Raw genomic sequence first — 17,604 nt, forward strand, 5'->3', positions numbered from 1 at the left:
ATTGCAGTGGCATGGCCTTGGCAGTCTGCAGCCTCTGCCTCCTGGGCTAAACTGATCCTCCCATTTCAGCCTCCTGCAGCGCTGGAACCACAGGCACATGTGATCATGCCAGGGTGATTTTTGTATTTTTGATAGAGATGGAGTTTTGCCATGTTGTCGAGGCTGGTCTCAAACTCTTGAGCTCAAGTGATCCGCCCACCTCACCTCCCAAAGTGCTGGGATTACAGGGGTAAGCCACCATGCCTGGCCCAGATAATAATTTTAATGTACAAATGATCTTTTGTATTTCTCCTAATCAAACTTTCTCTCTTCTAAGACCTTAGTAATAGCTCATATTTTTATATTCTTTATAATTTTACGTTTTCCACAGTGTCATATAATGAAATTGCATATTACATAGACTTTTAAATATTTCTTCAAACATTTATGAATATGCCTTTAAGATTTGTGAAGTGTATCCTATGGTAGCTTAGATTTGTGAGGAGTAAAGATGTTAAGCATCTTTTTGGGAGTTTATTGGACATTTCTACAGCTTTTTGGAAAAATGTCTATTCATTTATACAATTTGCCTACTTTTGATTAGGCTAGGTGTCTTTTTAATGTTGCATTTAAGAATGTTTCATGTGGTCAGGCGCGGCGGCTCATGCCTGTAATCCCAGCACTTTGGGAGGCCAAGGCGGGTGGATCATGAGGTCACAAGATTGAGACCAGCCTGACCAACATGGTGAAACCCTGTCTCTACTTAAAAAAATACAAAAATTAGCTGATCATGGTGGCACGAGCCTGTAATCCCAGGTACTCGGGAGGCAGAGGCAGGAGAATTGCTTGAACCCAGGAAGCAGAGGTTGCAGTGAGCCAAGAACGCGCCACTACACTCCAGCCTGGTGACGGAGTGAGCCTCGGTCTAAAAAAAAAAAAAAAAAAAAAAAAAAAAAAAATGTTTCATGTATTTTGGACAATAGTCTCCTAACAACTATATGACTTAGAAATATGTTCTTCCATTATTTGGGTTGTCTTGATGGCGTATTTTGCATCACAAAATGTGTTAATCCACATGGAATTCAATGCATCTATTTTTTTTTCCTCTCACTTGTATTTTCGTGTCACATGTTAGAATCCATTGTTTCACCTAAGGCCATGAAAATGTATTTCTATGTTCTCATCTATGGGATTTTTAGTTTCAGCTCCTACATTTAGACACATGCTCTATTTTGAGTTAGACACATATGCGGTGCAGAAAAGAGTTTAACTTCCATGTGGATATCACCTTCACCCAGTAACATTTGTTGAGAAAATAATTTTCCATCTTTAATTTTTCAACCTTGAAAATAAGTTTGCCCTAAAGATTGATTTTGGAGTACTCTGTTCTTTTGGCTTATATGTCTTTGTTTATGTTGTTATGTGACTTTTTCATAGATGCACTTTTTTGGTTTAGAAAGTTTTCTTCTATGCCTAATTTTCCCAGAGCTCTTAACATGAGTGGTTTTGGGATTTGTCAAATGCTTATTCCCGCGTCTTTAGAGGTGACCATGAGGCTTTCGTTTTTTAAACTCTATTAGTATAGTTTATAACACCAATTGTTTTTGTATGTTTAACCAAACTTACACTCCAGGAAATCAGTATTTTCGCCGATAGTGTGTAATCCTTTTTATATGTTACTGGTTTATTTTGGTAGTTGTTTTTTTGAGAATTTTTGCCTCTGTTTCATATTGGTCTGTAGTTTTCCTTTCTCGGAATGTCTTTGTTTAGTTGTGGTATCAGGGAACACTGGCTTCATACAGTGCATTGGGAAGGGTTCTCTACTCCTCTGTTTTTCTTGGAAGAAATTAGTAAAGGATTGTTTTATTAAATCTCAAAAGCTTTGGAATAATTCACCAGTGAAGTCATCTTGGCCTGGATGGAAATTGGATCCTCACAACAATCACAGGAGCTTTGAAGGTGATCCTTCCCCAGGTGAGCCTTCCCTTGAAATCTCCCCCTGGGTCATCTGACCAGGAGAAACTGTAAGTAATATGTATTTAAGGGTGGGTTTGAACCTCTTTGCTGTGTAGTGCTTTGTTATAGAGCAATCAGTAGGTAATATGCCTGACAGTAAATATGTGGTATCTTGGATTAGATCCTAGAACAGAAAAATGACATTGCTGAAAAACCTGGTAAAATATGAAGAAAGTCTGTATTTCAGTTAGTTAGTTTTGTACCACTGTCAATTTCTGAGCTTTCATAGATATGTTGATATAAACTGTTAACTTTTCAGGAAGCTTTAGGATATGTGAAACTTATCTTCATAACTTTCTGTAAATCTAAAATTATTTCAAAATAAAAATGTTTCTTAAAATATATTATTTATAAAAAAAAAACAGACATAAACCACAAAGAAACCTTGGATCAGAGGATGAGTGGAGATGCAGAGAGTGAAAGGCAAAGTAGCTTGCCTCATTATCCCCCATTCCTACACAGGGCACCTGCTTGAGAAAGACACCATCAAGCTCTAGGAACTCTCATCCATTTTTTTTTTTCCCGTCATATTCCCCATTACCCAGTCACCAATTCCTTGCATCAGTAACGACTTTTTTAAAGAAAGGTGACTTTCTCACATAGGTTAGAAGGCCCTATTTTCAGGGCTTCCTGGCAGTGTGTTTGTAGGATCCCCAAAAAAAGACATTTTAGGCCAGGCGCAGTGGCTCACGCCTGTAATCCCAGCACTTTGGGAGGCTGAGGTGGGCAGATCACGAGGTCAACAGATCGAGACTATTTGGCCAACATGGTGAAACCTCAGCTGTACTAAAAATACAAAAATTAGCTGGGTGTGGTGGCGGGTGCCTGTAGTCCCAGCTACTTGGGAGGCTGAGGCAGGAGAATCGCTTGAACCCAGGAGGTGGAGGTTGCAGTGAGCTGAGATCATGCCACTGGACTCCAGCCTGGCGACAGAGTGAGACTCCGTCTCAAAAAACAAAAAATTAAAAGACAGAACTTCCAGACATTAGAAGACAAGATTGAGTAATGCCAATGATGGGGAACATGAATCATATTTCTGCATTAGGAGTGTTTTCTTTGTATAGGGATTCTTTTTTCAAGTTTTAAAAGAGAACAATACCTTTAGGCCCTTGAGAAAACACTGATAATTCAGTTTTCATCATGCAGACTTCATCATTAATTCATGGGACCACATATTTACTTGACGCTGACATCATAGACTTATATCATCCAGTGACAAGCCCAAAAGCCACAGAATAGACATTATCATGGTAGGAGGTTAACTGGATATGAAAAAAAAGTTTATAAACATGGCATTGTAGGCTAATTCCTGCTTACAGACATCTGGAAACGAACCTTTAGACACAAGGTTTATGAGGATGAGACATGTTAGTGATACAGAGTGTGTCGTGCAGAGGTGGAAATAGCCTAATAGAAAAAAGGAAAGAACAGCACAGTACAACATAACCCCAGCCCACCATGCAGTGATCTAAGAGATGGACACAGGCTGAGTGCTGACTCTGCATATGTGCTGGCTACACAATGATCCCCACAGCAGGGAGGACTGTCCCCTCATCTTCCACACACCTCCATGTTCACAGGCCACACCACTTTATGGGAGAGCACCAGGGTTGTTCCAGGAACCATGCCTACAAAGCTTACTAAGCCATGTGACTGCATACTACACTCCCAGGGACATCCATGCAGTCAAGACTCTTGCTTTTTCAGACCATGATCATGGGATATATTTTCCATACCACATTCATAGCTTCAGTCAGAAAACAAACTCCTGTATCCTGGAGACCTAGAGTGAGAGATACAACTGAACTTGACCATGTTTCTCACTTCTGAGATTTTAGCAGTAATTCAGGTGCTGTTATTTGGGGCATTTATAATTCAATAAACCTATTTACCCTCCAGGCTTACAGTTTACCCCATAGGAAAGTCCAGCTTCATTTAAACTGACAATCCTAAGACATGGAGATTTGCTCTTTTCACTTCATTATAACAGGAGTTTCTTTAAGGAAAGTGACTTGTCAGGTGCCGTTTGCCTTTACATTTCAATGTATATATATGGTCTGTTATGATGTGTACTGTGAAGATCATCCATGACCAAATTCTCAAGGAAAAAAAAAATCACCAAGTGGCAGGCCATGAAGGAGAGAGAAGTAGATGTGTAGAAGGACAGACTCATCTTCAGTTGTCAGATGGGTCAATGAGTTCTGAGTGCTCAGGGTTAAGATACGAAAGTAATAGACAAAAGACTGTGCTAACATGATGTCCCAAGCACAGAGGACACTGTGCTGAGCACTGAGCTCCCAATCATGACCATGATAGCATGGAAGATATGATTTCCTATGATAGAGTAAACCACCTGTGACCAGATTGTACTGAGGCTGGATTGACCAACAAAATTCTCAGAAAGACGCCATTGAGGGCCAGATGTGATTCATGCCTGTGATCCTAGCACTTTGGGAGGCCAAGGTGACAGGATTGTTTTAGGCCAAGAGTTCAAGACCAACCTGGCCAACATAGTGAGACACCATCTCTAAAATAAAAAAGAAAATAAACATTTTTTAAAAAGAGTGACAACATTGAAAAGATCCCATCTGACACATCATGAGGGAAGAACCTAACCCTGTCACTGCCCTTTAGTGTGAATATTTAATAAAATTTAAAGGATCCATGACTGCTGTTTTGAGATTAGGGCATCACCAAATTGAGGCTTTGTGGAAGCTGAAGCTCTCCGTGCGAGTATACTCCACATTCTAAATTATACATTATATGAACTTCTTCATTCAGTACATTATTTGGAGAACACCAAAGCCTGTCTCATTTTCCAAGTATCAAGAAGTGGAGCTGACAAGAGTAACAAGTGGTCAGAACAAGCATTTTTTTTTCCATGTTGAAAAAGTGGATTTATTTATATGTACAATTTTCTATTAATAAAGGCTATTTACAAAAGAGACAGGTAGATTGATCAATGGGTACAAATATACAGTTAGAAGAAATAAAATTAGTAGGGTGACCATAGTTTACAGTAATCTATTGTACCTTTCAAAATAACTAAAAGAGAATAATTCGAATGTTCCTAGAATAAAGAAAAGATATTTAGGGTGATGGATAGCCCAGTAACACTGATTTGATTTTTATACATTATATGAATGTATCGAATTATCACGTGTACCCTGAAAGTATGTATGTGTATTAAATATCAATTAAAAAGTGAATAAAGATTTTTGGAAATGAAAAAAAGAAAAGAGAAGGTCTAGAATATCTTCAGAAGGGATATTTAAAAATAATATACTTACTTTCTGAATAGTTTTTAAATTCTTTTAAGCAATACCAGGAAGCAAGCCTCTTGCTTTCAGCTCTTTCCAGAATATGCCACTCCTCCTTTCATGTGGAAAAGACGAGAGACACATCTGCCTCTGCACCTACCCCTTTTGTCTGGGCACAGTGGCTCACGCCTGCAATTCCAGCACCTTGGGAGGCTGGTCTCAAGCTCCTGACGTCGGGTGATCCATCCACCTCGGCCTCCCAAGGTGCTGGGATTGCAGAACAAGCATTTCGTGATAACCAGAACACACATGCGTCTGCAGTCCCTCCTTACAGTGAGATTCACATGACCATCGTTGAGAGATCATGAGATACAAAGGATGAAAGGGGAGGAAGAAAAAGATAAATATATAGTTGAACTGGATGAAGAATTGGATTTGGAAAGCAACTTAATCTCTGCTTACATTTCTAACATTAAGGGAAAGTCCCAAGATACAGATTCTTCTGTCTTCAGAGGGCTGCAGTTTGCTGCAAACTTAGTGCTGTTTCTTCTTTCTCCATGGGATTTTTAAAAAATTGTTTATTTTTATTTATTTTTTCTGAGATGGAGTCTTGCTCTGTCACCCAGGCTGGAGTGCAGTGGTGTGATCTTGGCTCACTGCAATCTCAGCCTCCTGGGTTCAAACAATTCTCATGCTTCAGCCTCCCACGTAGCTGGGATTATAGGCGCCTGCCACCATGCCCAGCTAATTTTTGTATTTTTAGCAAAAACTGGGTTTCACCATGTTGGCCTAACTGGTCTGGAACTCCTGACCTTGTGATCCACCAACCTCGGCCTCCCAAAGTGCTGGGATTACAGGTGTGAGCCACCGCACCTGGCCTCCATGGGATCTTTGAGCCATAATTTATAAAATTATCTCTCCATCTCTGCTATATTTTTGTTATGTCTAATATTCTCTTGAGATCTCTCTTGGGACAATGGCTATAAATTATAGCCGCGCCCAACAGGACTCCAAGAAACTGGGTCCCGGATGTTTACAGTGTGCCTTTCATGGGATTGTTACTTATTTTGGCAGATGACCCAAGGCCTAAGTGCACAATCCTTGACCCAGGCAACCTTCTGACAGGATATTTGTTTACACTGTCAGATGCATTTGTGGCACTTGTCAGACCTGTGTCCACTACATTCCCACCAATACAGCCACTGTCTAGGAGAGCTCTGAATTGGAAAAAAGTTAAGTTCATGTATGTTGGTCAGGTGAGACACAGAGGAGGCTACTCAACAAAGCACAGGTATTTTATACAGGAGGAATCATTGGGCACCATCTTAGGGTCTGTCTGATACATCAGGTCTTCTCCATTCTGCAAGTTTCATGGTCTTATTTTTATTGATCCTTTTGAAAAGTGTTTGGTTTTTGGTCCTTGTGATAGTTTGCTGAGAATGATGGTTTCCAGTTTCATCCATGTCCCTACAAAGGACATGAACTCATCATTTTTTATGGCTGCATAGTATTCCAGGGTGTATATATGCCACATTTTCTTAATCCAGTCTGTCGTCGTTGGACATTTGGGTTGGTTCCAAGTCTTTGCTATTGTGAATAGTGCCGCAGTAAACATAACGTGTGCATGTGTCTTTATAGCAGCATGATTTATAATCCTTTGGGTATATACCCAGTAATGGGATGGCTGGGTCAAATGGTATTTCTAGTTCTAGATCCCTGAGGAATCGCCACACTGATTTCCACAATGGTTGAACTAGTTTACAGTCCCACCAACAGTGTAAAAGTGTTCCTGTTTCTCCACATCCTCACCTGCAACTGTTGTTTCCCTACTTTTTAATGATTGCCATTCTAACTGGTGTGAGATGGTATCTCATTGTGGTTTTGATTTGCATTTCTCTGATGGCCAGTGATGATGAGCATTTTTTCATGTGTTTTTTGGCTGCATAAATGTCTTCTTTTGAGAAGTGTCTGTTCATATCCTTCACCCACTTTTTGATGGGGTTGTTTTTTTCTTGTAAATTTGTTTGAGTTCATTGTAGATTCTGGATATTAGCCCTTTGTCAGATGAGTAGTTTGCAAAAATTTTCTCCCATTTTGTAGGTTGCCTGTTCACTCTGATGGGAGTTTCCCTTGCTGTGCAGAAGCTCTTTAGTTTAATTAGATCCCATTTGTCAACTTTAGCTTCCATTGCCATTGCTTTTGGTGTTTTAGACATGAAGTCCTTGCCCATGCCTATGTTCTGAATGTTGTTGCCTAGATTTTCTTCTAGGGTTTTTATGGTTTTAGGTCTAACATTTAAAGCACTCACCAGGGACTGTTGTGGGGTGGGGGGAGGGGGGAGTGATAGCATTAGGAGATATACCTAATGCTAAATGACGAGTTAATGGGTGCAGCACACCAACATGGCACATGTATACATATGTAACAAACCTGCACGTTGTGCACATGTACCCTAAAACTTAAAGTATAATAATAATAAAATAAAATAAAAGTGTTAGCTTGTAGGATGTCTCACAATAGGGATTTGTCTCATGATTTCTCATTATTAAGCCAGGGACATGAATCCATGAAATACATTCTTCTAAGTTCAAAGACAAGAAAAACTAAACATTATAGATAATAGAAATATAAACATATAGATAAACAATAAACACAAACTAGAGGATAAGAAATAATTCACAGTAATAGCGACCTTCAGTGATTAAGGAACATGATGAAGCTAAGGAGATGCACTAAGGGTCATCAAAATATTGTTAGTGTTCTATTTTATAAGGTCAGCAGTTACTTTAAAGAAAAAGATACCTCATAAATATAAGAATTGTTTTAGGTTTACAGAACAGTTGTAAATGTAGTACATAGACTTTCCATATATCTCACAAAGTTTCCCTTTTCATTAACTTCTTACATTAATGTAGGACATGTATCATAATTAAGCAATTTTATACACTACCATTAACTACTTTTCATTTTTATTCAGATTTTCTTAGTTTTCACTTAATGTCCAATTTCTGTTCTAAGGTCTCATCCAGGATACCTCATCACAGATTTCACACATCCTTCAACTTCTCTGACTGTGACCATTTCTCAGAATTTTTTTTCTTGGATGACATTGACATTCCTAATTTGGGATTTCTCTGATACTTCTTTTAGGGTAAGACTGGATTTGTGGCTTTAGGAAAGGAAGATGACAGAGAAAAGGTGCCATTCTCCTCACATCATACCAAGGACACAGGCTATCAACAGGCCTTATCACTGTTGATGTTAATGTGATCACATAGATGATGTCATTCCTATCAAATTTTCACACTGTGAAATTAGCCTTTTTTTTTTCTTTCCATGTAGTATGTTGCAGAACAAAGTCACTATACAAAACATGAACTTAAGTGAAGGATTCATGGTCTACTTTCTTATTGGCAGAGTGTGTACAAATTTATTTGAACCTTCACTATAAACATGTTTCTATTATGTTTTAATTATTCCACATTTATTTATACATAAATCATATATTTATATCATTATCAAAACATGGATATTTTACACTTTATATATGCTAATTTATTTATTTTATTGCTCAAATTGTTCCAGTGTTCGCGATTGGAAGGTTTTTTTAGTTGTCTCTGGTATCATTTTGAAATACCTCCATAATTATGGTTAGATGTTGTGTGGTTGGTTGGTTGGTTTTGTTGTTGCTTAGCATTTTCTTTGTTCAGTCACTACTAGGTGCTTTAGGCTAACTGTATTTAATTGTGCTCCAGGCTATTTGTGTATTTTCTACTAATGTTTCTGATACCATATGATTTAATCCAGCACCGTATGAATGGATCACTTATTCTTATTTGTATGTTGTCTGCCAGTCTACCTGTGAGCAAGTTGATGCTGTTCACTTAATCATACTACGTGAGCATACATATACAGTGGTTTGAGAATTTGTAATTATACCCCTATGGGAAACAACTTTACCAAGTAAACTGTAGTGCTTAAGTGTAAATCCTTTGGCTTTTGGCCTCAAAATGACCCCTTATTTCCTAAATTACTTAGGTCAGCTGCTTTCCTCCATTTTCTTTAGTGAGGTTATTCCATATATTCATTACATAGTTATATTGTGGGCATTCCTCCCTGGAAAGCCTCTACCTCCTAAATAAGGTTTTTAATTTGCATAGCTTAGGTACACTCTTTGTGTTACAAAGTTCTTCAGGATTTGGAAAACGTGATTAGGTTTCCAGCATTACAGATCGGAGAGAGTAATTTCACTGCCCAAAAGAAGTCTTGATAGTTAACTGATTCCACCTTTTTCTCTTTCAAGCCCCTTGTTACTACGAAACTCTTCATTATTGATAAACTTTTGCTTTTTCTATAGAGTCATATAAATGAAATTACACAGTATTTTGCCTTTACCAACTTACATCTTTTCAGTTAGCAATACTTTTTTTAGAATTTGAAGTATAATCCCGTGTCTGTTTAGATTTTAGTTCCCCTAATTTTTACAGGATAGGTGAGACCCAAAATTGGGGCTTCACCTGGAGCGTTACTGGCTTTGCCAAGTAAAGAATTTAAGGGTGAACTGGTGGTGTTAGCAATCTTTTTATTTTATGGTACTTTACCTTGCAGAGCAGGGCTAACTCTTAAGCAGTCTATCCAGAGTTGGCAATCTATGGCCTCTTGACAACTGTATTTACACTAAGTAAATCTGCTTTCAGTTACATGAAAATTGAGGGTTGGATCAATACAAATTGAGAGGTGGGTTATTTAGAACTTTCTAGGAAATGGGCAGTAACTAATGGGGTCATTGCCATTGAAATGGCTGGTAACTTTCAGGTTGTTGCCGTGGAATTTGTAAACAGTCGTGGTGCTGATGGAGTGTTTTATGCTAATGAGGATGGCCAGGATCGCTTTTGTCTCTATCTACTGGTTTCTGTTGGTTTCTTCACTTTATCCTGTGTGGAACAGATCTTGTTTTGGTCAGTAGGGTTGCTAACAGAAAACAAGTGATGCCGTTCTCCCGCCTCAGAATGGCAAAACGCATTGAGTGTCTTTTCATGTCATTTTTGGATATGACTACATTTTTGGGAGAAATGGCTATGCAAATAATTTTCAATTTTTGATTGGTATATTTGCCTTTTTATTTTGAAGTTTTAAGATATTGTCATATATTCTGAATAATAAATCATTATTACGTATAAAATTTACATACATTTTCTCTTTCCTTGGGTTTCTAATTTTGATGATGTTCTTTGAATCCCAAAATGTTGTTAATTGTAATGAAGTTCAGTACATCTGTTTTTTCTTCTTTTCCTGTGTTTTCAGTGTCATGTCTTAGAAAACATTGTTTAACCTAAGATTGCAAAGATGTACTTCTGTGTTTTTTGTATGGTTTGGTCCTGTTTAGCTATTATATTTAGATGTATGATTATTTTGAGTCAATCATGTTTGTGGCATGAGGCAGAAGTCTGACCTGCCTACGGATATCTATGTTTTCCAGAAACATTTGATTAAAAAAAACTCCATACCTAATTTATTTGGCCACATGCTAATATTATTTCATCATAAATGTAAGGATTTGTTTTTGCACATTGTATTCTATTCTGTTGATCAATATGCAAATCCTTATACTAGTACCATAAATCTTGATTCGTATGCTTTTGTATAAATAGTTAAGTTTTTCTTTTTTTTTTTTTTTTTTTCAGGACAGAGTATTGCTGTGTCTCCCAGGCTGGAGCGCAGTGGTGCAATCTTGGCTCACTGCAACCTCCACCTTCTGTGTTCAAGCAATTCTTGCACAAGCAATTCTTGTGCCTTAGCCTCCCAAGTAGCTGGAATTACAGGCATGCGCCACCATGCCCAATTTTTGGATTTTTAGTAGAGATGGGATTTCATCATGTTGGCCAGGCTAGGCTGGTCTCAAACTCCCGACCTAAAGTGCTCTACCCACTGCAGCCTCCAAAAGTGCTGGGATTACAGGTGTTGAGCCACTGTGCCGGCCTGTATTAATAGTTAAGTTTTGAAATCAGGAAGTAGATGTCTGCGATGCCAACCTTTTTCTTCTTATTCAAGATTATTTAGGCTGCTATGGGTCTATTGCATTGTATATGAACTTTAAAATAACCTTGTTAATTTAGGGGAATGAAATATCACCTGGGATTTTGGTAGAGGTTGTGTTCAATCTATAGATCTATTTGGAAAATAGTGCCATCCTAACAGTACTAACCGTTCTAAGCAGTGAACATTCAAATATTTTCTATTTATTTAATTTTGTTCAATATGTTTCTAGTTTTTGTGTACATATCTTACACTTAATTTGATAGATATGCTTATTTTCGATGCCATCTCAAGTGGAATGGTTTTCTGCGTTTTGTTTTTAAGTTGTTAATTGCTAGTGTATAGAAATTCAAAGGATTTTATATGTTGACCCTATAAACTGCAAGTTTGTTACTCATCTTTAAGTTTTAAATATATTTTATTAGAGTCCTTTGGATTTTTTTATACATAAGATTATGTCATTTGCAAACAAAAGTTTGACTTCCCTTATCTGCCTTATTTGCTGCATGGTTTTTTGTTTTTGTTTTTTGAGAGGGAGTCTCGCTCTGTCGCCCAGGCTGGAGTGCAGTGGCGCGATCTCGGCTCACTACAAGCTCCGCCTCCCAGGTTCATGCCATTCTCCTGCCTCAGCCTCCTGAGTAGCTGGGACTACAGGCACCCGCCACCACACCCGGCTAATTTTTTTTTTTTGTACTTTTATTAGAGACAGGGTTTCACCATGTTAGCCAGGATGGTCTCGATCTCCTGACCTCATGATCTGCTTATCTCAGCCTCTCAAAGTGCTGGGATTACAGGCGTGAGCCACTGCCCCCGGCCTGCTGCATGTTTTTATCATAGTGAGTTCAGGAATTCTCAGGTGTTTCTGCATCTTTTGAGATGATTATGTGGTTTTGTTTTTTATTATATTAATATAGTACATGGCATTAATTGTACTTGAATGTTGAACCAAATGTTGCTCTCCTGAGGTAAATATCCTTGACATATTTTATAATACTTTTTACATGTTGCTGATTTGTTTTGCTAGGATTTCCTTGATGATTTTTGGCTCTATATTCATAAGGTGTGTTCTTAATTTTCATTATTTGAAATCTGTTTGTCTAGTTGTGGTATCAGGGTAAACCAACTCATAGTATAAATGAAATGCGATGCCTTCTCCACTTTGTTGTTGTTTTTAACAATTTATTATAAATTAATATTAATTGTTAAGTGATTCCAATAACTCACTAATGAATTATCTTGACTGGGGCAAGGAAGCGAATCCTAGGAACAATCACATGAGCTTGGAAGGAGACTTTTCCCCAGCTGAGCCTCAGCCTGGGCTATCATCTACATCTGGACTGAAGACTCAGAGAAACTGTGAGTAATACGTGTGGGGTTTTTGAGCCACTTAGGTATATAGTAATTTGTTATGCACCAAGTAATAAGTAATATAACTGACAATAATTTTAAGGTGGCATTCTGGATTAGGTCCTGGAATAGATACATATATCATTGTTAGAAATCATGGTTAAAATAGGAAGAAAATTCATAGATCAGCTAATAGTTTTGAAAAACAGTGAAATTCTTAGTTTTCATTAAAACTATATTATGGTTGTAATAGACAATAACATTGTTGTTACCTGAAGGTTATACAAAACTCTCTGTACTACCAGTGCATCTTTATGTTAATGTGCAGTTATTTCAAAGTAAATGTTTTTTAAAATTATTAATTTGTTTTATAGAAATAAAGACATAAGCCAAAAATTTGGCCTCCAGAGACAAAATAGCTTGTAGGGAGAGAATAGCAAACAGGCTTTTCTTATCTAGTCACCTTTCTAAACCCAGGTGCACCTGCTTTAGGAAGGTACCATCAAGCTCCAGGGACTGTCATCCTCTTTCTCCGTCCCCATTACGCAGTCACCAGTTTGAATGACAGCAACCCCTTTTTCAAAGTTGCCTTTCCTTCACATATGCCAGAAAGACCCATCTGTGGGCGTCATTTAGCAGTGTATATGCAGTCTCCCACTAAAGCCTTTTTGGGAGATAGACTCTCAGATACTAGAAGCCAAAAATAAGAAACTTCAGTGATAGGGAACATAAATCATATTTCTGCATTCAGGATAATGTTTTCTTGGTACAGTGATTTCTTCTACAAGTAATAAAAAGACAACTGTACTTTTAAACCTTTCAGAAAACCGTACTAATATATATATTTTTTCTTTTTAACTCTACAGACTTCATCAGGAATTGTTTGAGACCATGCATTCTGTGGACACTCATATCATGGAATTATGTTGCCAATTGGCATTCCTAAAGCTTCTATGCTAGCAGGTAGTAAGCAGAGTACAAAAAATATTTCTAATAAGGTGATATAGGCCAGTCCCTGCATATAGAAACCTGGATATAAATTTTTACACATCACGATTTTCTCAGGTGAATGTTAGCGAGTGACACACATGCATTGTGGTAAGTCAAGGAAGCTCAGTGGGAACAAAAACAAAAGAACAAGCAGCGTAGGATATACCCCCAACCCTCCATGCCGTGATCTTAGAGATGGGCACAGGCTGAGTGATGACTCAGTATATACTAGCAACATGCCTTTTTTTTTTTTTTTTTTTTTTTTAAGACGGAGTCTCACTCTTTTGCCCAGGCTGGAGTGCAGCGGCATGATGTCAGCTCACTGCAAGCTCCACCTCCTGGGTTCATGCCATTCTCCTGCTTCAGCCTCCCAAGTAGCTGGGAATACACGTGCCCACCACCACGGCCAGCTAATTTTTTGTATTTTTAAAAGAGATGGGGTTTCACCGTGTTAGGATGGTCTCTATCTCCTGACCTCATGATCCGTCTGCCTCAGCCTCTCAAAGTGCTGGGATTACAGGTGTGAGCCACCGCACCCTCCCCCCCGCCCTTTTTTTTTTTTTATGAGACGGGGTCTCATTCTGTCTGTCGCCCTGGCTGGGGTGCAGTGGCATGATATTAGTTCAGTGCAGCTTTGAGCTCCTGGGCTCAAGTGATTCTTCCACCTCGTCCTATTGAGTATCTGGGACTATAGGCATGTGCCACCATGCCAGGCTAATTTATTTTTATTTTTACTTTTGTATAGGTGTAGTCTCCCTATGTTGCCCAGCCTTTTGTTGAAGTCTTGGCCTCTAGTGATCCTCTCACTTTGTCCTCTCAAAGTGCTGGAATTACAGGTGTGGGCCACCATGCCCACCTGCCTTATCATGGTTAATGTTATTTGATCACCTGCATGAGGCAGTTTAGCTCAAGTTTTTCCACTACAAAATTAATATTTGTTCCTGTTTTCATGATGTATTTTTGGAAAAAAGTCATTATGAACAACACATAAGTAGGAAGTAGGGAATTATGCTCCATCTCCTTATGAGCAAAAGTTCCATGTGTATCATTTGTATTTCTTTAAACATTTTTATACATTCTTTCGGGTGTTCTGGACTAAATGCATTTTCCTGTATATTTTAGAACCTGCAGTCCAGTTATCGCAAAAAATGAAAAACATGAAAGCTAAAATTTTTGTAGGGATTGTATTGAATCTGCAGATACATTTGGAAAGTATAAGCATCTTGGTAAGTACCTAATAATGTTTTCATCAATGAAAATCTAGTTTTTTTTTTCATTTATTCAGGATTTCTTTAATACTTCAATACCATTTGTAATTTACCATATATATATTTATATATAGTCTTGTACTTTTTTTTTTTGAGACAGAGTCTTGCACTGTTGCCCAGGCTGGAGTGCAGTGGTATAATCTCAGCTCACTGCAACTTCCACCTCCCGGGTTCAAGCAATTCTCCTGCCTCAGCCTCCCAAGTAGTTGGGATTACAGGCGCCCACCACCATGCCTAGCTAATTTTTTGTATTTTTTAGTAGAAACAGGGTTTCACTATTTTGGCCAGGCTGGTGTTGAACTCCTGACCTCGTGATCTGCCTGCCTCAAACTTACGTTAAATTTATTTCCAAATATATTTCCTTTTTGATGCCATGTTAAATGAATTTTTTTTTTTAGTTTCTTTATTTGATTAGTTTGTATTTTTGTATTAGTTTGTTTCCCACTGCTGTAAATAAAGATACTATATGAGACTGGGTAATTTATAAAGAAAAAAGGTTTAATTGACTCACAGTTCCACATGGCTGGGGAGGTCTTAGGAAACTTATAGTCGTGGCAGAAGGTGAAGGGGAAGCAGCCACCTTCTTCACAAGGTGGCAAGAAAGAGAGTGAAGAGGAAACTGCCAAACACTTTGAACATGATCAGCTTTTTTGAGAACTCACTCACTGTCCTGAGAACAGCATCGTGAAACAATCCACATAATCCAGTCACCTCCCACTCAGCCCCTCCCCCAACACAGGGGGATTCCAATTCCAGATGAGATTTAAGTGAGGACACAGAGTCAAACCTTACCAATTGTATAAGAGTGCAATTTTTTTACATGAATCTTGCATCCTACAGGATTACCGAACTTTTTTTTAATGGTTCCTATCTTATTTTAGTGGATTCCTTAGGATTTTCTATACACTAGATTATGTTACTGGCGAATAGAGATAACTTTGATTTCTTCGCTCTCAATCTGGAAGTCTTAAATTTATTTGTCTAGGCTAGTTTTATCAATTAAATCTTCAAGAATAATGTTTAGTGGGAGTAGATAACCTTTTTATGTTTATAATTTTCGGGAAATTACTGAGACTTTCTTGATACTATTGTTATGTGAGCTTTTTATTGATGCTGCCATTTTTATGTAAAGACCATTTCATTCTATGAAAAAGTCATTTAGTGTTTTTACTGTGAGTGGATTTTGGATTTGTCAAGTGCTTATTCTGCATCCTTAGAGGTGATAATGAGGCTTTGTCATGTATTATATTGATATATTACAATAATTCTTTTTATATGTTTTACCAAATTTGCAATCTTGAGTAAATTAATACTCTTTGTGTAATGTGTAACCCCTGTTTCATAATCCTGATTTGTGTTGAAATTATTTCCTTGAGGATTATTGCCTGGGTATCCATAAAGTATATTGGTTTAAATTTTTCCTTTTTTGGACTGTCTTTGTCTAGTTGTGGTATCGGAGGAAACTGTCTCATAGAATGCATTGCTTACTGGTCTCTTCTGTATGTTTTTTATTTTCTTGGAGAACAGTTAGTGAAAAATTGCCATTGATATTTTAAAGGTTTGGAGTAATTCACCAGTGAAGTCTTCTCAACCTGGGCAATCATGTGAGCTTGGAAGATGATCCATCCCCATCTCATCTTTCAGGTGAAACCTCAGCCTTGGCCATCACCTACATCTGGATTTCTGACCCAGAGAAACTGTGAGTAATGTGTGTGTGCTTTTGAGCCACTAAGCTACATGGTAATTGGCTATGCTGCAATAAACAATAATACACTTGATGGCAAATGTAATATGTTATCCTGAATTGGATCAAAAAACAGAAAAATGGCATTGGGGAAAACCAGGTAAAATATGAAGAAAGTCAGTACTTTAGTTAATAGTTCTATGTACCTTTATCAGTTCTTGAGTTTTCACAGATATTCTATGTTTATGTATGATGTTATTAGAGAAAGTTGAAGGGTATATGAAACTTTATGTAAGGTCTCAGCAATTTTCTGAAAATCTAAAATTTTAAAATAAATAGAAGTGTAGACATTGCTCATATATTTGAGATCAGGACTTGCTGTTAACTTAATTGAGCCTTTGTGGAACCTAAAACACATGGTACAAATGCAGTAACATTATAAAATATAAATGATATGATTTTCTATTTTGTTCACTCCGGTTTTTTTTTGAGATGGAGTCTAACCCTTTCTCACAGGATGGAGTACAGTGGTGGGATCTTGGTTCACTGCAACTTCCACCTCCTGGGTTCAAGTGATTCTCCTGCCTCAGCTTCCCGAGTTGCTGGGACTACAGGCGGGCTAATTTTTTTTTTTTTTTTTTTTTTTTTTTTTTGAGACGGAGTCTCGCTCTGTCGCCCGGGCTGGAGTGCAGTGGCGCAATCTCGGCTCACTGCAAGCTCCGCCTGCCGGGTTCACGCCATTCTCCTGCCTCAGCCTCTCCGAGTAGCTGGGACTACAGGCGCCCGCCACCACGCTCAGCTAATTTTTTGTATTTTTTAGTAGAGACGGGGTTTCACCATGGTCTCGATCTCCTGACCTCGTGATCCGCCCGCCTCGGGCTAATTTTTTTGTGTGTTTATTTTTAGTTGAGATGGGGTTTCACCATGTTGGCCAGGCTGGCCTCAAACTCCTGACCTTGTGATCCGCCCACCTCGGCCTCCCAATGTGCTGGGATTACAGGCGTGAGCCACCGCACCCGGTCTG

General features: G+C 38.2%; 1 long non-coding RNA gene across 1 annotated transcript; it reads left to right on the top strand.

Annotated features, from left to right (window-relative positions):
• Positions 1 to 1,881: 1,881 nt before the first annotated feature.
• On the top strand, positions 1,882 to 16,560 carry LOC131381086 (uncharacterized). The gene is made up of 5 exons (XR_009209536.1): positions 1,882 to 1,953; positions 12,542 to 12,647; positions 13,505 to 13,601; positions 14,751 to 14,854; positions 16,455 to 16,560. It is a non-coding gene; the product is annotated as an uncharacterized LOC131381086 (long non-coding RNA).
• The last annotated feature ends 1,044 nt before the right edge of the window (positions 16,561 to 17,604 follow it).

Source organism: Hylobates moloch, unplaced genomic scaffold (assembly GCF_009828535.3).
Source record: "Hylobates moloch isolate HMO894 unplaced genomic scaffold, HMol_V3 SCAFFOLD_14, whole genome shotgun sequence".
NCBI classification, from domain to species: Eukaryota; Metazoa; Chordata; class Mammalia; order Primates; family Hylobatidae; genus Hylobates; species Hylobates moloch.